General features: G+C 33.5%; 1 long non-coding RNA gene across 1 annotated transcript in view; it reads left to right on the forward strand.

Annotated features, from left to right (window-relative positions):
• The first annotated feature begins 4,974 nt into the window (after positions 1-4,974).
• The window catches only part of LOC111523901, a 136,299-nt gene continuing 115,263 nt past the window's right edge, over positions 4,975-26,010 (forward strand). Inside the window, exons 1-2 of the long non-coding RNA XR_002725630.2 lie at positions 4,975-5,015; positions 5,695-5,802. This is a non-coding gene — a long non-coding RNA (uncharacterized LOC111523901). The remainder of the gene's footprint in view (positions 5,016-5,694; positions 5,803-26,010) is intronic.

Raw genomic sequence — 26,010 nt, forward strand, 5'->3', positions numbered from 1 at the left:
ACCAATAGAGTTATAGGAAATAATCAGAAATTCAATATATCCTTTCTATACATTAATAATAATCACCTCAAATGCACTTTCTTTCTTTGATTTTGATAGCAGAAAAAACAGCAATTTAACTGCTGACACAGAAGAAATACATGAACATGTTTTTTGATTAAATATGATGTAAAACTCTACTATTTTGTTTGACACATCTTAAATTATCTGATCACTTTTAAAATCTTATAAACTTGGTTATTTGTGGTGACTTACATGAATGGTGTTTAGCACAATAAAAATAGCATCTGAGGAAAAAAAGACATAAAAGAAGTGATACCTAATCAAAAAGTTAATTACTAATAACAGTAATTTATTAGTCTCCATATCATTTGCCTTATTATGTTTTCTCTATATCCACTGTTATACACAGACAGAAATAAACAAAAAAGTGAGATGTTCAGATTCACAGGGTTTCCAAAGCAAACTTGATTAAAAATATTTTCATATTATCTACTGAAACTGTCAAAAGTAGTTTAGAGTAAATGAGCCATTTTTTTCAGTTAAACTAAGAAAAATATATTATACCTTATTATTTTAAAATTAAGCATTTGTAAACTGCAGATTCATATGCTTCCAAATAATTATATTTAAAATTTCTCCAGTGTTAGTCACTAAAACTGTTCTTTGAATTTTTTGGTTGAATTATTCAGTTTACTATACAGTACTCAAAATGGTAAATAACAGATGGAAGAAATGCATCTTCCTGTAAAACCATGGGGGAAAAAAGCATAAAGCAGAGAAAATGTTGGGTAAAAAATCTAAATATCGTACAATTCATCAAGCTCTTTTCTTCATAAAACTTTTGATCACTAAATATGTTTTAATTACTTCCTAGAGGGTTACAATCATTCCAAATTCACAGTTTGCTTAGTAGGTCATTCCATATGTTTATGGGTCTCTGTATGATGAAAGATTTCTTGACATCTGTTCTACATTCTTCCTAAACCCATTTGTGACACATTGTTTTGTTCATGGTGGAAATAGGAAAGTATCAACTTGAGTGCATTATGCTTTTCAGAAACACTAAGCTATGAAAAACTTATTTGCTCTTTCGGCTTCAAGCCTCATTTCTTATGTAACTTTTCTTCTCCTATATATCACCAGTTATTCTTTCCTGCCTGTTTCTGTAAATGAAGAGTCCTTGTTCTTATTTAAAGCCAAAGAATCCCCTACGCCTTCTGAAAGACCTGGTTCTAGCAATTCTTCCGGCTTTCTCTCAGAATATATTCTCTCTTTACTTGACTATTTCCACTGACAGAAACTTATGTTTTTGTCTCTCTCATTTTTTTTTAAAAAAGCAATAATCTCTTTTGATCCATTTTTTCTTTCCCCTGCTGGTTACAGTTCCAATCGATACCTCTTATTTGCCAGGACTTTACAAAAGTCCTGGAAAAGGTTTTCTATATTCTATTCCTAATTTTACTTATCCCTTTTTTCTTGCTCTGTCGCCCACACTGGAGTGCAGTGGAACGATCTCAGCTCACCACAACCTCTGTCACCCGGGTTCAAGCAATTCTCTTGCCTCAGCCTCTCGAATAGCTGGGATTACAGCCACTGTGCCCAGATGATTTTTTGTGTTTTTAGTAGAGACGGCATTTCATCATGTTGGTCAGGCTGGTCTTGAACTCCTGACCTCAGGTAATCTGGCTGCCTCGGCCTCCCAAAGTGCTGGAATTTCAGGCATGAGTCACCGTGCCCGGCCCCTGTTTTTCTTAAATTTAAATTTAAATAATTTACTTTAAACAGGAATTTACTAAACATTATTATTTCAAATGAAAATCATCCTCCTCCTCCTCAATATCCCTGGACTATATTTTTTTCTTCTCTAGGCTCTTATCTTAATTAAATGGCTCTACTGTTTCACTTAGTTTCTCAGTCTTGAAAGTTCGTGATTGGCCGGGCGCGGTGGCTCACGCCTGTAATCCCAGCACTTTGGGAGGCTGAGGCAGGTGGATCACAAGGTCAGGAGATCCAGACCATCCTGGCTAACACGGTGAAACCCCGTCTCTACTAACAATACAAAAAAAAATTAGCAGAGCGAGGTGGCGGGTGCCTGTAGTCCCAGCTACTCAGGAGGCTGAGGCAGGAGAATGGCGTGAACCCGGGAGGCGGAGCTTGTAGTGAGCCGAGATCGCGCCAGTGCACTCCAGCCTGGGCGACAGAGCGACTCCGTCTCAAAAAAAGAAAAAAAAGTTCGTGGTCACAGTTGATTCCTTTCTCTTCATTAATTTATTCACAACCCATGATTTGCATTATTATAGTAATCGTAATTATAGTCTGTAGTCATGCAATATAATTGGTGACAAAGCGCTTTGTAAGCATTAATTTAATCCACATGACAACCCTGTGCTTGATATACTACTATTATTTAATAGATAAGAGTAATTTCAATTTTAGCTCACAATACATATTAAAGCATAGATACCTAACACATTACAAAATCAAAGTTTAAACTCTAATTTTTCTGCCACCAAAGTCCACATGGCTGATCATTCTGTGATATTGCTTCATAGTGTTTCTGGATTCTACTTAGATCTATTTTAATTGCCCTTTTATAGTCTCAATTAGCATTATATCTTATTTGTATATTACAGCAGTTTACTAATTTGACTTTTTATATCCACTCTTGTTCCCCTCAAGCACGTTCCTACCACTGAACTCAGACAGATATTTGTAAACTTAAAATATAATCATGTTAGCCCCTGTTCCAAAACACATCAAATGGCTACCTTCTTTCTTTAGGAAAAAAGCTTAAACAAAAACCTCATGGTGGACATAATTTTGAACTTTGCGATAACAGTTGACAACTTTGTCTTGGGTCAATCAGCTCTCAGTTCTCACTCAAAGTAGAACTTTCTTCCTTTTGTTGCCCTTTCAAGCTATTCACTTAGTTCATTTTGCCCAAATTAAAAGCTCCCTTTGCTCATACCTTTTGGTTACCTAAATATGCTCAATCTTTAAATTTCAGTTTAAGCATTGTTTCCTCACAGATGGCTAAGATTTCACTGTCATGTGACCCAAAGCACTGTGCAGGTTTTCCTAACCTTCATTCTCTTTCTAAAGGACTATTTGATTTCTGGTTTTCCCATTAGTTAGTAGCCTCTGTGAAGACAGGAACCAAATTTGTCTTGTTCATTGATCCCCCACTCCGCATTCCTTATACCTAAACCATCACTTGTTCAGAGTTCTCAACAAAGAATGAATCAATTGCAATTTTAGGCACACATTGGAAGTTTTAAATTTCTTCAGTTTATATTGTAATAGCTACAACATAATGTATCTATTTTCAGTTGAAAAGGAAATTAACAATACTATTGTGTGTATGTTTTTAAGATGATAGATCTTAAGTGTTCTTATTGCAAAAAAAAATAAAAATAATTTAGGACATGAGAACTTCGACAAAGAATTGAGTGAGTTTGAAAGAAAATTGGAGAAGTTAAACAAAAGTGATTAACTACAGGTACAGGATATATAAAAAATTACCTAGAGATATATGCTATAGTTCTTCTACAATACAGTGTCATATATTAAGTCTGTCCATTGTGCTAGTCAGAGTTCTCTAGAGAAATAGAACTTATAACATACATACACACACTTGATATAGATAAATAGAGGTGTGTCTGAATATATATATATGTATGTATACATAGATGTATAAAATACATATTTATTTATGCCTCTACATACTGTATACCACCTTGTAGATGGTAGAGAATGGGATGTCTAAACTTCCATAATCACTTGAGCATATATTTATTTATTATAAAGTATTTATTTTAAGGTAAAATAAAATTAACTATTACAATCATCAAGCAATAAATAATTCTTGAGTATGTAACAGGTGTCAAACACTATATCATATTTGGAAATACAGTTTTGAACAAGCAGAAGAGAAAGTGTCCTGGCCTAATAAGCTTATATATTATTAGGCTAAAAAAAAACAATAAACATGACAAATAATAATGATCTATTGCTGTGTTAAAAATAAAAAGACCATTGATGTCCTAAAACAAACAAAAAGCCAGAATATATTTGTATCTTTTAGGTATCTGTGGAATGACTAGGCTCCGATGAGCTGTTCTTACTTGGAGTTTCTCTCACTGCTGCATTCTATTGTTTGCTGAGTCTGTAGTAGACATTTGAAAGCTTAACTAGGCTGGATATCCAAGAGAGTTCATTTATGTGTGTATAAGTCCATTCTTGCATTGCTGTAAAGAAATACCTGAGACTGGGTAATTTATAAAGAAAAGAGGATTAATTGGCTCACAATGCTGCAGGATGTATAGGAAGCATAATGCTGGCATCTGCTTGACTTCTGGGAAGGCCTCAGGAAATTTTCAATCATAGCAGAAGGGATGGGGAAGCAGAAATGTCTTACATGGTGGGAGCTGGAGAAAGAGAAAGAGGGGAGAAGTGCTACACACTTAAAAACAACCAGATATCATGATAACTCACTCACTATCATGAGTATAGTACTGAGGGTATGCTGCTAAACCATTCATGAGAACTCTGCCCCCATGATTCAATCACCTCCCACCAGGCCCCACCTCCCACACTGGGGACCACAGTTCAACATAAAATTTAGGTGGAGTCACAGATTCAAACCCTATCAAAGTGTCTGGCAGTAAATGTTGGATGTCATTTGAGAGCTCAGATGGACCTTGGATTGGTGCAAATATTAAAAGTATTGGCAAGCATCACAATTACTTTTGCACTAACCTAATATATTTAACCATTCCATGTGACTTGAGCATCACACAGCATGGTGCTTACATTTTAAAAGGGAGAGTTCCAAGAACAAGCATTCTAAGAGAGTTGTGTAGAGGCTGTGAGACATCTTATGACATAGTCATAGAATTCCCAGAATATGACTTCTCCTGCATTCTATAGTTCAAGCAGTCACTAGAATTCCAGTTTAGATTCAAGAGGAGAACAATTAGACTCCACCAGTGTCAAACTGCTGAAATGCGAAAGTGAGATGGTGCCATCTTTGGAAAATACGATTGGTCACAGATTGTATATTAAAAGTTGCTAAGCATAAATGGGTGGTGGGAGGACAAATTAGGAATGATGAGAAGAAAGAATCTCGGGAGATGTAATTTTAAATAGGAAGGTCAGGGTAGAGCTCATTGAAAATGCAAAATATTAATGACAATCTCGTAGTAAAGTGCTGCTCAGTACATTGCCTCAACACCTTGGAAGAAAATAAATTGAAGTCACATTTTCATTTTTGATCTTTGGCAGCTATGTATAGATATTAGTTCATCACGAAAACACCACAGATCAGTATCTTGAAATCAGTGTGGCTGTAGTGAAGTCAGTGAAAAGAGTAAAATAACACAATGATGTCAGAGTCATAATTGGTGTTCTATTCAGTTAGAGTCCTTCAGGTATTACATGACCTTGACTTTTTTTTTTTTTCTTTGAGTTAGCTGTGTTTTGAACAAAATTGACATCATTCTAACTTGCCTTATGTTTAAATTGGAATATAGCTGCTCTTGCCAATGATCAGTGATCAAAAGTGGACAAGATAGAACTAGGAAAACCACTTAAGAAGCAATTGGAATAAAACAGTAGATAAGGATGGCATGTACGAAGGTGATATAAAGGGAAGTGATGAGAGGTAGTAATATTATGAACGTATTTTGACAGAATGGCCATCAGGCTTTTCTAGGGCAGGAAAATTATTCCGGGAGTAGTTAAAGGAATTTTGATTGACACGAAGAAGTCAAAGAAGTGAGAAGCACTGAAAGACACAGAGTAGGTAGGTATAGATCTCTAGAGACAGAGGTGATACCTAAACCTGTCTGCTTAGTATCATTTTTTAACTTTGTATTAACGGTGATACAATTTAAATATGTGATTCTATGTCTAATTTTACGGAAACTACTTAACTGTCTAACTAAAAATATTGTGGAGTTGGCTGTGTTTCAAAAGTGATTAAAATCTCTGCATTAGTTTCACACATTTCCTACAATTTCACACTATATAACCTCTTCGACGATGTGATTACATAGCAAGTGAGGTCCCATAGAAAATGAGTTTGAAGTTCTGATTAACTTTCCCAACAGATATTATTTAATGCAATTAACAATGACTTCACTAACCCACTCCTGCTTTATTACATGTAAGTACAATTATTTTCAAAACTCAGAGGAATCAAAACATACATAATTGCCAGTAAATTTGGTCAACAATTAGAATGAAATGTAAGGTGCTTAACATGTCAGCTATGTATACACTCTGAAAACACAAATATTTTCCTAAAGAAAAATTAAAAAGTTGGAAGAGGCATTCATAAAAGAAAAGCATTTCCAGGTTGCTGTAGATTTGTTTGGTTAGGTGGCTTGTAGATATATAGCTGTTTCATTATCACCTTCACGAGGAGTTACAGGATGCAATGTAAGAAATGAAGAAATGTAGCCAGAGAAGATGAGGTGACAAACCTCTTTTCTGTCCCATTCACTACTTATGCCATAATAAACTACAAATATGCTAGGTTTGGGTGCATTTGATTACCATTATACTTCATTGTTTTCATTTACCTTTAAATGGACATTTAATTCATTTCTATGTTGAGATATTATAATCAACATATTAATGCATAAATATATTATTATGGATATAGACTATGATTTCTATGGAGTGCTGGCTGAACCAAGTTGTATATCACTGTAGATTTTGGATACTGAGCAATTTTCCTCCAAAAAAAAAATAAATAAATAAAATAAAGTAAATCTCAATGGCAGTTTTTCTAACAATGTAGGAAAATTATCCTCTTTTTATAGCACAGCCAACTTAAATATTGCAAGTTTTCAGATTTCTCTCTTATTTTAAATTATATTTATTTTTAAATATTAACCTATTTGGCTTGAGAATTTATTTACAAATACATTGATTATTTGAAACTTTGATTGAAGGTTTTAGCTTTTAACCATTTTTTATTTAGATTTATTTTCAATTACATTTTAATAGCTATTGATATTAATATATATGTACTAGAATATTTGAGGATAAATTATCTTAAAAAAGGAAGAAGGCCAGTGTGACAGGAACAGAGAGAGAGAGAGAGAGAGAGAGAGAGAGAGACAAGAAACTGAAAGATGGGTCATTTAAAGTTGTGCCCTTATTTGCCACAAGATAAAAGTGAGGCTATTGAAATAAATTAAGCATAGAAGAAAAATAATCAGATTTACAAGATTTTTCTGGGTTACTCTGTGAATAATAGACTAGAGGAGCTAGTCATGTATATGCACAGTCAATCATCTATTACAGTAGTCTGGGAGATAGAAGTTGGTAGCTTAAACTAGCTTACAGAGATGGTAATGGAGGTGATTAAATGGATTTCAGGGATGCTTAGAAAGCAGATTACCAGGTTATGCTGTCCTATTGTAAAATAAATGTGAGACATAGCGGTGTTTCTCCACTTTTAAATTGTGGACCTGGATGCATGATAGTGACTTTTCAAATGTAATAATTCAGAAAGAACTAGTGTGACCATAATTGAGACTTGGAAAAAGATAAGTCTTATTAAATTTAAAAAATATTCCTCTAATTCACGCTTTAAATGTATGTCCTATGTGTTATTTCAGGTGGGGTCACTCTCTCAGTTTTTTTGTTTGTTTGTTTGTTTTTTACAGTTAGTAGTTTATCATAATCCTCATGGGATACTTTCCAATACCCCCAGTGGATGCGAGAAACCATGCTAGCAGCAAATCCGATGTATGCTATGTGTTTTCATATACAACCATATCTATGATAAAGTTTCACTTATAATTAGGTGCAGTAAGAAATTAACAACAATAATATTAAATAATAAAATAAAATTATAAAAATATACTCTAGCAAAAGTTATGTGAATGCAGTCTCTTTCTCTCTGCTCTCAAAATATCTATTGTACTGTGCTGTAATTAACTGAAATCATGGGAAGTCAAATTGCAGATTGGGGGAAATACTGTAGTCTTTTCATTTCAAATTTTATAAATTTTCTTTATTAATCTTATCTGCCATTTTACTTAGGTTTATGATTTTGTAACTGGCTGTATTCATCATTACATAATGCAAGGATTCTAATTTGGAAGTGACAGTTTCATCTTACCCAATTACATTCCCATTTTGAATTAGGTAAGAAATGTGGAAGTTCAGAGTTTTTTCTAACTAATAATCTTATTCCTTCTTAGTACTCACCTTCTTTTGAAAATGCTTCTTGTAGAAAATCAGTTGATGTCCTGGGAAATTGGTATTAATTAATAATTTGTGGTGTCAAGTGGCAAACACAGTGATGGGCCTGACAGCCAAAAATATGCAGTCATTAAACCTGAGACAAAGGGAAGTTCTCCTCACAGTAACAAAACTCGAGACTCTTTGTTTCCAAGCTTTCACAAAAATAGAGTTTTGAATACAGCTATAAAACAAAAGGTTTATATATACAGACTGCCTCAACTTTAGATACCTTAAAATAAAAAAAGTTATACGACTTAGCCTAAACTTTGTGCTACTCTGTTCAGATTTATCTTTGATTTCTCTGTAACAAAAATCATTATGTAGAAATTGACCCCGGTTGGCTAATGCCACCACATAATTCCATATTATTTACAACCCCATTGGGCTATCTGGGCCGAAAGTAAAAAATTGTGTGTCTGACAAGTATTAGGATTATAATACAAAAATCTATTGATCAATATCTTGCTTTTGGGCTAGGCTTTTTTGTATTAGTAAGCTTATGTCTGTCTTCAAGGCAGTCTACGATAACATCTACAATCAATTTTGGCTCAATTTTATATCATTATGGATTTTTTTTCTGGGGAAAAAGATCTTTAGGAATTTAGTACAGGAAGAAGGAAAAGAAGAAAAACTTGAACAGGATTTGAGTTTAAACATTGTAACTACCGAAGTAATTTTGGACTCTTCTGCTCCCACATCAGTTTATTTCATGTTTTACAATAATCCTGAAAGATAAGGAATCTTACACATTATCCTTCAGAAATATGAAACACTACTAAAATTCTAAAATTTTAACAACCAAAAGTAGCTACAGTTGATTTTTTAGCATCTATATTGAGATTGTATTGACATACAAAAATCTATAAAGACTTATTGTATACCCTTTGATGTGTTTGAAGATAAGTCTACACCCATGAAATCACCATCATAAGCAATGCCAGAAATTTATCCATCGTCTCCAAAAGTTTCCTTCTTCCCCCTTTGGTTTTATGTTGTTGTATTGTTTCTTTCTTTTATGTAAGGTCTCTCTTAGCAAATTTTTGTGTATACAATGCTATATTTTTGGTCGTAGGCCCTATCTTGTACAGCAGCTCTACAGAACTTATTTATCTTGCATGCCTGAACGTTTACACCCTTTTACCAACACCTCCTCATTACAACCTCCTCCCAGACCCTGGCAGCAAAGTTCTACTTTCTGTTTCATGAGTTTGACTGTTTTAAATTCCACATACATAATTATCCTAGAACTTAAAAGTATAATAAAAAAAGAAAAAGAAAAAAAGAATTCAAAGGAGAGAAGGGGGAAAGAAACATCTTTTAAAAAATGATCAAAAAGTTTGCAAATCTAATAAAAAAAAAAAACTATGAACTCACAGAAAAAAAAAATCCATATAATATTTGTCTTTCTGTGTCTAACTTATTCCATTTAGCAAAATATTCTCCAAGCCTATTCATATTGTTACAAATGTCAGGATTTTCTTCTTTTTAAATACTGAATAATACAGTATTGTGTATGTATACCACGTTTCCTTTATTCCTTTTTGATGGGCATTTAGGTTGTTCCCATATCTTGGCTATTGTGAATGATTACATCTAATGTTTAGGTGAATATTTTCTATAGACAATCAAATGAGCATATTTTACTTGCACTAAATACTGTAATCAATGTTGTATAACTTACATTTTACATCTTCATATTTATATTTGCATGTAAATAATTTCAATTCATTAACAGTATTGGCAATTTTGTCATTTCATATAAATAAATGGTCTTAAGACTACTTTGATTTCTGAAATACTGTATTATTTAACATACTGTAATTATGAAGTGTTAATGTAGTCAACAGGCACTGCCATATTTGGACACACATATGCCTCAAATAATTAGACCTTAATCAGCAAAATTCTAAACAGAATTTTTAAAATAAAATTCTGAAACATAAACAAATCATGTTAATTAATCTGCGTGTTCCTGAGCATTAAAATAAGACATAAATTATATAAGATTATTTATAAAAATTTTATCTTATTTCTCTCTCCAACAGTTTCTTTCTCTCTCTCTCTCAGCTAAAAACTAATGTTTTGAAGCAGTTGCAAATTTGTTTCTCATTGCTCAGGACAGGTCTAGATCCATCACATTTTGGGACTCAATTGTGCAGGCAAATGGACATTATCCATTTCATAAAACTTCCCTTTCAATGAATTATGAGTTATGTGTGCAGTTTACTTGGTAAAGATTTTAGCAAGAAGTAAGTGTGTTACCCGATGGTATGCTATTTAGTTAGTAAAAGAAAGAAAAATAATTTTCTGATTTGAACAGTACACACCTTGTTGTTCATATGAGACTATTACACTTACTTTTCAGTATGATTTCAGGGTATATTTTGTTCCAAGATATTGTATTTGATTCAGTCAGTTTTATTACTGAGAAAATAATGAAAATCGAAGTAAACTATAAGCTGGAGAATGTTGAATCATTTTCCTTTAGAGAGAACAAAAGTACCCATTCATATGTACTTTGCATTCATAAAAAAGATAAAATAAGAAAACATGGATTTTTATCAAGTCTTTAGTATTTTTATTATTTTTATACATAAGGTTTTTAAAATTATGTTTTAAATTTTACAGTAACTAAAAGTGAAAACAAACATCAATAAATGAAGTGTTCAAATAAAAATTATGCTTCAATCTCACCATTAGTGAAAATATGATTTAATCATACATTTGACATAAATGATTCTATTTGGTTAAAATCAAACTTTTGAATAAAAAATGATCCATATCATATGTGTCCTGTCCCCACAAGGCTTATATTTGTTGCCATTGTTAATATTTAAAAGTCAAGGTCAATTGATTATTATTGATCTTAAATTTTATTTTAATAATCTTTTAAAAAATATTTTGAAAATATATACACTTTCCTAAGACAATTATACTTTTGGTTATCTGTTGTTTTTAATAAGTAAACATTAAATTTGTAGAATATTGATTTGAAAATTTTTATCAGTTCCATACTCAAAATCGAACTATTAAATATAATTTTGTTGAGAATGTGCAACCATGCATGGGTTTAGATTGTATTAGTTTACAAGTTCAAGCTTCAGCTCTGATAAAGGCATAATGTCAACATCCAAATGACCTTGACCTTCTAGCTGCTAGGACACTACTAGCTCCACTTTCCTGCAAGCAATCACATTCAGAAAGCTAACTGGCTCATGTTAGTGTCCCTAACAATTAAGTTAGATTGCCACATGAAATTTTAATTGATTCAGATGTGGCATCTAATTAAGAAAATAATGAAAATGCTAAGATGCCCTGTGTCAGCAGCTTTTGTTGTTAGGTGTGCTAAAATACTCTGTTCTTGAGTTAAATACATTATAATAATAATGTCAGTACAACAAAGGCATGTGGAAATACCTATTGAAGACAGTATATACAGTATTTCCACCATAATATATAAATCCAGTTGGAGTTTACAATGTAATTGTCTATAAAATAGATAGTCCCTTCAAAGTTTAAAGTAAGTGAAAACAAAAGCCTTTGTACTGTGGTTGAAACATACTTCAAAATGGAATTTTCGACTCTTGACAAGGTCATTCAATTAAAGGAAACCAAATGCATTTTGCAAAACCGGTAAATACACAGTAATAATAAATATTTAGATACTAATTTTTGGAATTAACATTTATAAGTGGGCATTTCTATTTAAAAAAATACATATACAAATAACAGCTTCTTAAATTTTTTTAAATGTTTTGGGAATTCACTCTACTGACTTATGGCTATCAAACAAGAAATACTATGAAATTTAACAGTACTAAGCACTAACTGAAGAACATTAAAGATAGCATGCCTTACTAATAAGGCCCCTAGTGATGTTCAACTGTATCTATGACACTAAAGTTGAGTTTACTGTATTCTATCACTACCTAAGGTGTTTAAATGATCCCTTGGATATAAAGTGTAACATTTTGAGGGGAGAGAAAACAAATTCTAACAAATACATGATGCCAGTTTGAATGGGATGACACTGTCAAATAAATAGAGTGTTTTATCTGCTTGTTTGTTTTATTGAGATAGCCATGTGTGTTAGTATGGCATTACAAAACACCAGAAAATAATTTAACCATATAAATTGAAATATGAGTAAGAATAGCTATTGAAGAACCCAATGAGAATTGGCCAAATGTTGCTCATTTTTGAAATATATTTTTAATTACACAGCAGTAAAAGATAAATTGTCTACCTTCATTTGTAGTAATTAGTAAGAATATAGTGAATTGGAATATCAAGACAACTTCTCTAGAGATAAAAAAATTGACTGAAGAAAATGCTTATTAGAATAAGCTGTTAATATGCTCAACGTATTAATAAAAAATAAAAAATACACAAATTTCATTGGGTTTCTTAAATTTCTAAGACATGTACCTCTAGTCTATTTTAAATCAAAAAAGTTAAAAATTTACACTACAAAATGAAGTGTAATAAAAAGCCTATTTGTAATTAGGCTTTTAATTCTGAAATGAACATTAAGAAAAATTAATTTTTGACTGCTGAAACAAACTTTCAACCTTTTATCTAATATGTTGCAATTAAGTAATAATAGCAATAATACTTGTTTAAAAAGAGATGTCAGAATAGGAACGCAAAACCTAGAAGAGACTTGTGTCTTCTAAAAATCATCCACCTTTCTGGACTTGAGTAGTTAAATAAGTTTAACTTTTAGATGGCAAGTAGTTATAGAAATCATATGTGGTAAATGGAATAATGGTTTCCCAAATATATCCATGTCCTAATCCCTGGAGCCTGTGAGTATATTACTTCATATGTTAAAAAGAACTTGTTGAAGTATAGGCTGAATTATATTAGGCTGAATTATATTCCTCCTAAATTTATATGTTGCATCCCTACACCCAGTACTTCAGAATGTGATTATATTTAGAAACATGGCCTTTAGAGATGTTATGAAATTAGAATGTGGCCTAATCCAATCTGTTTTCCTTATAAAAAGAGGAAATTTGACAGGAGAGAAGACAGCAGAGATGCATGCATGTAGCAAAGACCATGCGAGGATGGAACAAGAAGATGACACCTGCAAGCCAAGAAGAGAAGCCTCAGGAAAATTCAAATTTGCCAACACCTTGCTCTTTGTCTTTTTGCCTCCAGAACTTAAGAGAGTACATTTTTGTTGTTTAAGCCACCTATTCTGTGGTAGTTTGTTATGGCAGCCTGAGCAAACTGATATGGGAACTTTGTAGTTAGATTAAGCTAAAGATGCTGATACAGGAAGATTATGCTGGACTGTCCGAGTGGAACCAATGGAATCATGGGAGTTCTTTTAAGAGGAAAAAAGGAGATTCAGGGAGGAGGGTGAGAATCAGAAAGATAAAGGAAACATATTTGATGCACAAAGTAATGCACTTAAAATGCAGGAAAGTGCCATGGGCCATGGGATGCAGGTTTTCTGCAAAAGCTGAAAATGTCAATGATGGATTCTTCTGTAGTATCTCTAGGAGGAACACAACTCTCTTGATGCCTTGATTTTAACCTGCAGTTCATACTTCATACTTTTGACCTTCAGAACTGTAAGATGATACATTTGTGTTGTTTTAAGACACAAATTTTGTGGTAATTTGTTACAGTAGCAATAGGAAGCTAATACACAACAGTACTTTAGTCTCCGAAATCCAGGAGAAAAATATTTCAACCAAATACCAATGAAAATAATTACTTTCAGATTAGAGAATAAATTTCTTTAATTGAACTAATAAAAAGCCAGGCACTATTTATAGTGTTCTATATTTTTTCATAAGGAATATATCAGATAATATACTGTACTCAGTATTCATGAGCAGTTACATCATATTATTCGTGAGTTTATGGAGCTTCCTAGACGTTACCTGAATGTAGTACCAATAAATTTTGTCAGCATTTTAACATTTTTATAACATCATGTTGAAATCAAGAGAGATATAAAAAAGTTACAAAAAAGGTCATGGTAATCATTTCTAGAAAAAAGACAGTAAGAATTTGTAACTTATATATGGCATATCTTGCTTTAAAAAATTTTCCAGCTTAGAAAGAATATTGAATATTAAGGAAATTTGGGTCACCTTACAAGTTTTTTTTTTTTTTTTTTTTTTTTTTTTTTTTTTTTTTTTTTTTTTCCTGACACTTGAAAAGATTATCCTAGATCCTGTGTGTGGTATGTAGTAGGCTTTCAAATAATGAGTAATTTAGTTAACTAACATTTTTTGATGGCAATACTAAAATTGAATATAACCTACTTTACCTTGCTGAAATTCAATACTTATTAAGAAATGTTATCATAGTATCAGGCATATTTGCTGGGAAGAAAATAAAATAAAAAGTCCCTGCATATGCTATGTTCCTTGATCATTAAATATTTCATTTTAAAATAATAAACATTGTTAAGTTATAACTCAATTCAATAGAGTCTACTGAATATTTGCCACAGTCCAGGGCCTGGGTAAACAATGGGAGGCAGCAATAATCAAAACAATCAAGAGGTTAACAGATGAAGGAATAAACAATGAAAGTATCAGTTACAAAAATATAGTCACAGAATTATTTTTATGGTATATATACATTCAAGTAGGGAAAGGAGACATCTTCCATTGTAGGCTCAAGAAAGACAATACAATTTTATTAAAAGATCATCCAATTTGTGCTGCGTCTTAATGGCTGAATAGAATAGAAAAGAGGAACAGAGAGGTTCCCATGATCAATACTAGAAAATATAAGAGAATCTGACTAAAGGTATTTTAGTATCAGTGCACTGTTTATAAGGATCAAAATATATACTGGGAAAATTAATGTAAAGCTGCAAACAAAATATTTTATAATTAGAATTTTATTCTGAATGAAACATGGGTAAATAATGCACAATTTATGGCAAAAAAGAGGTCTCAAAAATGTCTAAGGCAAAGTTTATACCCTCCTTATATAGCTGTCTTTGGACTGTGAGACCAAGCTACAGTTGTATTTGTCTGTCGGGATTCAATTACCATGTTTTCAATTATCTTACTTAACTAAGAATTATTTTATGGATTATTGCATGATCTATCTTGGTGAATATACCATGTATATTTGAAAACAGTGTATTTTGTGCAGTGTGTGTAGTATTCCATAAATACAAATTAGATTCAGAGGATTAATAATTCTCAGATCTACAGTTTTGCTAAATTTGTAAACTATGTTCTCTCAATTGCTGAATGATGAGTACTAATATTGATAATAATATAGATTCATGTGATAATCTACATCAGCAGTCCCCAACCTTTTTGGCACCAGGAACAGTTTCATGGAAGACAATTTTTCCACAGACCAGGTGAGGGAATGGTTTCAGGATGATTCGAGTGCATTACATTTATTGTGCACTTTTACTTTTATTATTATTACATTGCAGTATATAAGGAAATAATTATACAACTCACCATAATATAGAATCAGTAGAAGTCCTGCACTTGTTTTCATGCAATCAGATGGTACCATCTGGGGGTAACAGGGGACAGTGACAGATCATCAGGCATTAGGTTCTCATAAGGAGCGTGCAACCTATCCCTCGCATGAGCAGTTCACAATTAATGCTGCTACTGATCTGAACGGAAGTGGAGCTCAGGCGGTAATGCAAGTGATGGGGAGAAGCAGCAAATACAGATGAAGTTTCGTTCACTTACTCACTGCTCATTTCTTGCTTTGCGGCCGGGTTCCTAGCAGGCCATGGACCAATCGGTCCGTGGCCCGGGGGTTGGGGAAACCTGATATAGATTATTCATATCCCATTAATAATATTGATACAGATTAAAAGACCTAAGAATAGAGTGGTGGGAAGAGATATAAATGTACTGGTTTCCTGTTACTTCGTAGTGTACATGGTGGAAACTGACTTTATCAACTAGGAAACCTGATTGTGTTTGGTTGCAGCTGCTATTGCTTCCAGGGTAAGTACTATCTTAACATCTGTTATCATATATTTATGTCTCCACAGTTGTACCTCATATACATTATATATTAGTATGTACTAATCTGTGTCTACTTCTTTTAAGTCAATATTTTATTTGTTTATTCTTAATGTTCTATGTTATTTCCTTTGGAATATTACTTTTGATGGATATTGAATAGTTTTCAATTTTTGTCTATTTTAAATAGCATTGCTATGAGCATTCTGGCATATGTTTAGGTGAAATGTATTTTTTCATGTCTACTCTAATATTATTGGAGTGAAATTGTTGGGTCATAGAGCGGGCTCATGTCCGCCTTCAATTGATGATACCAAACAATTTTTCAAAGAGGTTGTATCAATTTACTTTCTCTACACAAGTATAAAAGTTCTGGCTGTTCTTTACTAACACATGGGATATTCCATTTTTTTTTTATTGTTGCCATTGATGCTCTTTCATGAAGACTTACTTTGGATTTTCAATGCCTAAGGAATATGAGCATATTTTCACAGGTATTTGGTCAATTATACTTCCTCTTTGCAAATATCAAAGTCCTTTTCTTATTAATTGTTTGAAGATTCTAAGCTATAATTTGCATAAAAGTACCATGTTGTATGTATTATGAGAATATCTGTTTAAATTTTGAATTGTATTTTTACTGTTTTAATGCTTTCATTTGATAAATAATCAATTGTTGCACAGCTTATGCTTATCATTTTCACCTGTTTTGTTTACAGAATCTTTGCCTGATCCAGTGTTAGTAATATGTTCTCCTATGTTATTCTTCAAAGCTTTATTGTTTTATTAGTAATGTTTATGAAATTCAATGGGAATTTATTTTTGTGTGGGTGAAAAATCTGCAAGATTGTATCATAAAGAATTACTAAAAATTAAGTGCTTTTGGTCTATTTAAACAATTTCATTTATTTACTTTTCTTTGTACAACTTTTTAAAGTTTTGGTATAAAAAGTTGATGTCATTAAAGTAGTTAGAACATGACACGTTTTACTCTGTGTCTTTAATAAAATAAAAAGGCACATGATATGTATTCATCGAAAATTGTAAAATGTTCTCATGAGCCTCTCTTTACCCTGGCAAATTTGGAGAGATTTGTGGTAATTCTTTAGTGGTTCAGTGATGGTTTAACTTATGATAACATTTCTTCTATGATATGAAATACATGTGATGGGAATTAAATAATATGTTGCTGTAACTTCTTTATTCTTAAAAGTATTTTTAAATCCTGACATAGAGGGTTATCACATTTCATGCTTAGAAGTACTCTATTGTTCCATTTCCACCAAGTCTATTCTTAAAGGTGTATCCCTGAAGTTCTCTCATATTTATTTGCAAGAAAATGTACATAACAATTTTCATAAATTTATTGATAACATTAAAAACCTGGGAACAATTAAAGTGAATGAAATGATAAAATTTGATATATCCACACAAGGTGAAACTACTTAATCTACCCAAATCTTAAACAAATTATATTTAGTGAAAAAAAAAGTATTAATGTATTTTTGGTGAATATGGGTAAGCCATAGAAAAGGAACACAGAATTGAGGGGAGGGCTTCCCTGAGGAATAGGATGAAGCAATCCGCAGGAAGCTCACAGAGTGGAGTTGGGAATATTATCTCATGTTTGTCATTAAATTCATTTGTGTTTTTTTTTTTTTTTTTTTTTTTTGCTTGCCTGGTGTGTCATAAATATTTGCTGGATATATCAAATATAATACAGAGTCTACATTTTTAAAATAACAATTCCAAGATTGTAGGTAGATATCCAATTAATGGATACTCAGATTGTTTGATTGCTTTGTACCAAGGTGATTCTGAGCAATAATTTAATAATTTTAAAACCTTGTGTATATAAATCTTTGTATCCATATAGAGCAAAACATGTTAATTTGAATTTTTGCTTAAAAACATTCAAATGCCTTACTAAATGACGTTACATATTTTTTAGTATTATCAGCATTGTGTGAAAGTGACCATTTAGGTGCATATGCTCTAAGAGTAGGTAATTTCAGTCTTTTTAATTTTTGCTAAAGCCTCATGTTATCTACCTATTCTAACATCTTTTTAGAATTATTTTTGTCATTCGGACTTCTGAAAATCACTTTTGGCCCCTAATTTCTGTTTTTATTACATATTTGTTAGTAGTTATGTCATGGTTATAGTAGCCTCATGAAATGAATGTGTAATAATTTTGCAGATTTTCTATTCTTAGAAACATTTAAAAAAACACATTTACTGGTTTATTATATATGTATATATGCATATGTTAAAATGTGTGGAAAACTATTTAATATCATTTACTTTTTCTTTTTAGAAACACCAATTCTATATTTATGGAATTATCTGTGGTTCATATCTAATATTTTCTTCAGTACTGTTTTTTATTAGATTTTAGTTTTGTCTGCTCTGTGGATGTATTTCCCATAATTGGAGTTTGTTAATTTATCTGCTCATTTATTTATGTATTTTAGAGCTCTATCAGTTTACTTTTCAACTATTGTGTCTTCTTGAAATCTACTCTTTCTTTTCTAGGATCAGTGTTTCCATTTATTGAGAAGCATTTGTGAAATGTTATTTCTATACCTCTTAGTTTAATTTTATTGCCATCTAAAAGACAGGAAATAATTCAAAAGCTCAGAATTCAGAATGTTTTATGAAAAAGTATTCTAAGTTATTGAAAATAATTGGAAAAAGAACAATAATAGTTTTTTTCTTTCTTTTTTTTTTTTTTTTTTTGGTCTTAAAATATTTTGTGCTTGCCACTGCTGACTTTGATCAGCAGCTGCAGGTGATGTCTGTGATTATTCCGAACTTCTTACTTCTCCAAGCACTTTTATAAGTTTAAAGTATGAATTATAGAATTTAAATATATAATATCTAGCTAGCTTAATTTTAATCTTAGCCTGTTACATTCATATTTTAGTGTGGTAATGTGGAAATAGTACTACAGGGATAGTACTACAGTATTCTGCTTCCTGTGGCCCTTTCAGTTCCTTCTAGAATATATCATTTTATGTAGAAATAAATAATTTATTGAGACTTTCAGCAATGTTCACTTACATTTCAAAACATTATCAGTCTTTTATAAGTCACCGTTGTTCATTCTCCTTGATTTAAGAACCAATAATAGATACTCTTCATTTATTGTCACCATTTTTTTGTGGTGATTTTAACCTTTCATGAATGGTGTCATTATTTTATCTCCTTCACACTACTTTTGTTGTTTTCTGTGTGTTATAGAATCAAGAAGAGTGAAACATGCCTTTATTACACAATCTAACTGCGGTTGTTAGTCCATAGATTTTGAACTTCATCTTTATTGTTGTTGTTATCTTGACAACCTTTTGAGTATCATAACCCCATGATTTTTACTTTTCTATTCTGCTTAGCATTCTTAAAATCTCAGTTTTCCCCCAATTTTATTACCAATATGTATGGATGCTTGTACTGTAACCACAAAACAAGTTCTTGTGATTCTAGTTTTCACAATTCAAATTTTACTCTTAGTTCAATAAAACTTCCTTGGTAATTATATGTAAGCAAATCAAGTCTCTACTAGTAAGAAAAAAGGTCTTTTTAAACAATTTATTTTCTTTTTACGGATTCAGGGGGTATACATGAAGGTTTGTTACATGACTATGTTGCATAATGGTGATGTCTGAACTGCTGGTGTACTCACCATCCAAATAGTTAACATCGTGCTCAATAGATAATTTTCAGTCCTAGCCCCTATCAGAATCTCCCCGTTTTTGGAGTCCCCAATAACTCAGAAACAAAAAAATAAAATACTACATGCTTTCACTTATAACTGGTAGCTAAACAATGGGTAAACATGGACATACAGAGAAGGAAGGTCATAAATGGATTTTTGATGACCTAGAGAGGATGTCTACAAAGCCTGTATAAGAAATATATATACAAGTGTGCACACTGTCATAACTGTTATTCAAGATAGTGCTGGAAGCCCTAGCTAGAGCAATCATGCAAGAGAAAGAAATATAGGTCATCCAAATTGGAAAGGAAGCAGTCAAATTATCCTTGTTTGCAGATTATTGAATCTTATATTTGAAAACACCTAAAGAGTCCATCAAAATAAAAAGATCATAACTGATAAAAAGTTCAGTAAAGTTGCAGAATGCATAATCAACATTTAAGAGGCCTGTAAGCTTTCCACTGGAAAGTCTGCTGCCACACATATTAATTTATTTGTTTTTTTTTTTTTTTTTCTCTTGCTGCATTTAGGATCCTTTCTTTACCCTTGACCTTTGGGAATTTGATTATTAAATGCTTTGAAGTACTCTTCTTTAGTTTAAATCTGCTTGATGTTCTATAAGATTCTTGTGCTCAGATGTTGATATCTTTCTCTAGGTTTGGAAAGTACTCTGTTACTGAATAAACTTTCTACCACTATCTCTCTCTCTACCTCCTCATTAAGGCCAATTACTCTTAGATTTGTCCTTTTGAGGACATTTTCTTGATCCTGTAGGTATGCTTCATTTTTTTATTATTATTTTTTCTTTTGTCTCCTGTGATTGCATATTTTCAAATAGCCTGTCTTCCAGCTCACTAAATCAATACTGCTACTAAAAGACTCTGATCACCTCAGTATGTCAATTGCATTTTTCAGCCCCAGAATTTCTGCTTGATTCTTTTTAATTATTTCAATCTCTTTGTTAAATTTATCTGAAAAAATTCTGAATCTCTTCTTTATGCTATCTTGAATTTCTTTGAGTTTTACAAAAAAATATTTTGAATTCTCTGTCTTAAGGGTAAAATATCTCTGTTTCTCTAGGGTTGGTCCCTGGCACCTTTTTTATTTCCTTTGGGTAAGGTCAGGTTTTCCTAGATGGTACTGAAGTTTGTAGATGTTCATCTGTGTCCGGGCACTGAAGAGTTATGTCTTTATTGCAGTCTTTGTAGTCTGGACTTATTTTTACACCTTTTTCATAGGAAGGCTTTCCAGGTATTTAAAAGGACTTGGGTGTTGTGACCTAAGCCGTATCTGCCTAGGGGGCACCTCAAGCCCCATAATGTCATGTTCTAGCAGTCTTCTAGAGGTACCACCTTGGTGGTCATGAATAAGGTCCAGAAGAATCTCAGTCTTACAAGACAGAGACTCTTGTTCTCTTCCCTTGCTTTTCCCCAAACAAATGGAGTGTCTCTCTCTGTCTCTGTCTCCTTTGTCCTGAGTAGCCTGAAGCTAGGGGTGGGGTGACACAAGAACACCTGGCCACCACCACTGGGACTGCATTGGGTAAGACCTAAAGCCAGTGCAGCACTGGATCTTGCCAAAAGCCCACTGTAACCACTAACTGGCTACCACCTATGTTTGCCCAAGGTCTGAGGGCTGTACAATCAGAACATGGTGAAGCCACACAGACTTGTAGTTTTGTCTTCCCAAAGTGCTCTTCATTGCCCCAGGCCTAGGTGAATCCAGAGACGCCATCCAGGAGACAAGGACTAGAGCCAAAAACCTTAAAAATTTACCTAGTATCCTATTGTGCTGCTGCTGAGCTGGCACTCAAACCACAAGATGCAGTTCTTCCCACTCTTCTCTCTCCTTTCCACAGGCAGAGGAGGCTCACTGCATGTCTACCACCAGCACAGGCCCGTGGAGAGTACTGACAGGCTTCTGTCAATGTTAAGCCCTAAGGACTCTTCAGTCAGCTTGTGGTAATGTTGCCAGGCCTGGGACTCAGTGTTCAGGGAAGGGTGCTCCCCTCTGGCCCACATCAGGTTCATAAACACTATCCAATTGCCAAAGCCTGGAGCTAGTTCCTAAGGTACAAGTTTTTGTTTTTGCTGAGCTATTTCCTAAGGTATAAGAAAAAGACGGCTTTACTTTTCCTTTTGCTTTTCTGAAGCAGATAGAGTCTCTCACCAGAGCCGCCACAGCTTTGTATGTGCTGTGTCTCCCCTGAAGCTAGCAGGTTTCAGAGTCTCACCCGAGGCCCATGACCTAGTACCTGGTTATCTCTCCTGGTTATTCAGGGCCCAAAGACTCTTTAGTAAGCAGGTAGTGGGTCCTGCCAGGAATGGGTTCTTCCCTTCTTGGTAATAGGCTCACTTCTGGCCCGGGGTGTGTATACAAATGTTGTCTGTGAGCTAGGGCCTGGAATGGGGGCCTCATGACCTTTCTTGGTATCCTATTCTACTGTGGCTTAGCTAGTATCCAAGATGCAAGAAAAAGTCATCTTTGCTCTTCCCTGTCCTCTTCTCAAGCAGAAGGAAGGGGTCTCTTTTGAAACTCTGAGCTGTACAGCCTGAGGTTGGGGGAAATATGGCACAAACACTCCCTTAGCCGCTGTTGCTGGTATCTCAGCATGTTGTCTGCCCCCCACCACAGTCCGCTGGCTCTAAACCCAGCTCAGCACTACGACGCATCTAGGAGTTGCAGTCCTTGTGGCCTAGACCGTCTTTCAAATTTATATACGGACTCATGTTGTGAGGTTTGCTGGAACCCAAGTGCCAACAACTAAGGTGGATACTTCCCCTCTGTGTCGCTAGGGCTGTTTTAAATGTTCCTTCCCTAGGCGGGCATCAGCTAAGTATAGCCTGGTTTTGCTATAACAAGGCAGCACTGAATTCAATGCAAAGTCTCACCATCAGTGTGTTCTGCCTCCCAAAGCATACAGACTCTCTTCGCCATGCAGCCACTGCCAGGGGATGGGGAAGAGGTAGTGTCAGCAGTTCAAGAGTATCTCTCTTGCTCTCTTCAGTGCATCATTCAGTAATACGAAGTTACAATCAGGTGCTCTGAATGCTCACCTAATTTTTGGTCCTTATGAAGTTTCCTTTTTTGTGTGTGTAGATAGATGTTAGGTTTGGTATTCCTGCAGGGAGGACAATTGACACAGCCTCTTATTCTGCCTTCTTGCTCCACCCCGCCTCAAATTGAAAATTCAGATTTGTGTGTTAACTTGACACATTTTATAGCACTTAAAGCTAAAATTTGGCTCCAAACACAGTTTATCTATACAGCATAAATTTGGCTGTGGTGGGTTCTCATTTGTCTTGTAATTTCTTCTTTAACAAAAGGGTTATTTAGAACAGTGTTATTTTCCAGACATTTTCAGAGATCCCTAATTTCTTTCCATCAGTTTCTAATTTTATTTCATTATAATCAGAGAAAATACTTTGAATATCTCAGTTCTCTTAAGTTGATTAAGATTTTCAACTTATTGGTCTCTGAAACTAAAGTGCATCTCTTGTAGACAACATATAATTAGAGCCTGTTTCCTTTTTCTTTTAATCCATATTAAAATCTTAGCATTTACTCAAAACTGTTTACATTAAATATAATTATCGATAGGTTATCAATTAGAACTATTTGTTATTTACATGCTATGTTTTTCACAAAGCATGCTTTTTTCCTTTCTCTGTACCTCCGTTGCTGCCTTATTTTGTGTTACCTATTTTTGGTGTACATTTTAAGTTTCTTTTATTAACTATATGTTTTAATCGTATTCTAAGTCATTTCTCAGGTTTTTTTTTTTTTTTTTTTTTTAGATGGAGTTTCACTCTTGTTGCTCAAGCTGGAGTACAATGGCGCAATCTTGGCTCACTGCAAACGACTCCTGAGTTCAAGTGATTCTTTTGCCTCAGACTCCCGAGTAGCTGAGATTACAGGCACCTGCCAACACACCTGGCTAATTTTTTTTGTATTTTTAGTAGAGACAGGGCTTCACCATGCTGGCCCGGCTGTTCTCAAACTCCTGACCTCACTCAGGTGATCCGCCCACCTTGGCCTCCCAAAGTGCTGGGATTACAGGCATGAGCCACCGTGCTTGGCCGTTTCTCAGGATATTAATGCACCTCTTAACTTTTTAAAAAGTCTAATTCAGATTAATAATAATAATTACAATAGTACATATAAATGTTCCTCTATACACTTTTTTTTTTCTCTCCCTCCTTTGTGCTATTTTGGACATACAAATTTAAACCTTGTAAGTCCATTAGACTGTCTTGTAACCAACTGTGTAAAACATCAGTTACAGTTATATTTACCTATGTAATTAACCTTGTCGGTGCTCTCTATTTACGCCTCTCTTTCAGCCTGAAGGAATTCCTATAGTATTTCTTAAAGAGCACTCCTTCTGTGACAAATTTTCTTTGTTTTAGTTTATGTGAGAATGTCTTTATTTCGCCTTCATTGAAAAAATTAAAGAAAGGCTGGACCGGGTGGCTCATGCCTGTAATTCCAGCACTTTGGGAGGCTGAGATTAGAGGATAACCAGAAGTCAGGAGAGTGAGACCAGCCTGGTCAACATGGTGAAACCATGTCTCTACTAAAAATACAAAATTAATTGGGCATGGTGGTGGGTGCCTATAGTCCCAGCTACTCGAGAAGCTAAGGCAGGACAATCGCTTGAACCTAGGAAGTGGAGGTTGCAATGAGCTGAGATCATACCACTGTGCTCCAGCCTAGGCAACAAAGTGAGACTGTCAAAATAAATAAATAAATACATACATAAAATAAATAAATTAATTAAAAAATCGTTTAACACAGAGTCCTTCATACTACTAACATTTTACTCTAGTGTTGTAAATTTGTAACAATTGATGAGCCTATACTGATACAGTGTTATTTGCTGAAGTATACTCTTCTGTTTTGAAAAATGGGCCTATATTGATACAATGTTATTTGCTGAAGTATACTCTTCAGTTTTGAAAAATGGATAATGTTAAATATACACCATCAAAATATACCGAATAGTTTCATCACCCTAGAACTCCCCTGTGCTTCTTTATCCTCTGTGCACCTCTCCCTTTGCCACTAAACCTCTGAGAATGACTGATCATTTTATTGTCACTACAATGTCTTTTCCAGAGCTTTAAATGATTGAAGTAAAATGTAGCCTTTCAAACTGGCTTCTTTCATTTAGCAATAATCATTTAAGTTTCCTCTATGTCTTTTTGTGGCTTCATAGGTTTTATTGCTATGTAATATCTCCTTGTGTGGAAGTACTCCAGTTACGGAAACTGTAAATAGCTGCTATAAACATTCATGTGCAGGTTTTGCTTTGATATCAGTGTTAATCTCATTTGAGTAAATACCTAGGAGCGTGATTGCTGGATCATAGGATAAGATTGTGTTTAGCTTTTTAAGAAATTTCCAAACTATATTCCAGAGTGGCTGTACCATTTTGCATTTGTACCAGCAATGAATGACAGCTCCTATTCTACATTCTTGCCAGCAGTTGGTATTATTCCCTTTCATTTTGAAGGGTAGTTTTGCTAGATGTAGAATTCTTGATTTCTTAGCCTTTTTCTTCCCCACATTTTTAGTATGTCATCTCACTGTCTTCTGACTCCAATGATTTCTGATAAGAAGTCAGACATTTATCTTGTTAAGGATCACTTATAAATGGTAACATTGTTTTACTATTGCCCCTTGTTCTGGGACTTCAATTATCCATACTTAAGTATGTTTCATGATTTCCTACAAGTCTCTGAGATTTTGCTTATGTTTCTTCCTTTTCTGTGGCTCCTCAAAGTGGATAATCTTTACTTACTGGTTCTTACCTTTGACAGCTAAAATAAGTTGGTAATCTCCTGGAGTTAATCTTATTTACAGTTATTTTAATTTTGCCCTTCAGAATTTCTATTTGGTTTTTAAAAATATTTTCTATCTATCATCGGTTGGTAAAACAGAGTTTCATACTTTGTTTTAATTATTTTGCATAGTTTTCTTTAGTTTTATGAACATGTCAATCAAGGTGATTAAAATATTTATCTCTAAATCTATCATCTGATCTCC

Source organism: Piliocolobus tephrosceles, chromosome X (assembly GCF_002776525.5).
Source record: "Piliocolobus tephrosceles isolate RC106 chromosome X, ASM277652v3, whole genome shotgun sequence".
Classification (NCBI taxonomy): Eukaryota; Metazoa; Chordata; class Mammalia; order Primates; family Cercopithecidae; genus Piliocolobus; species Piliocolobus tephrosceles.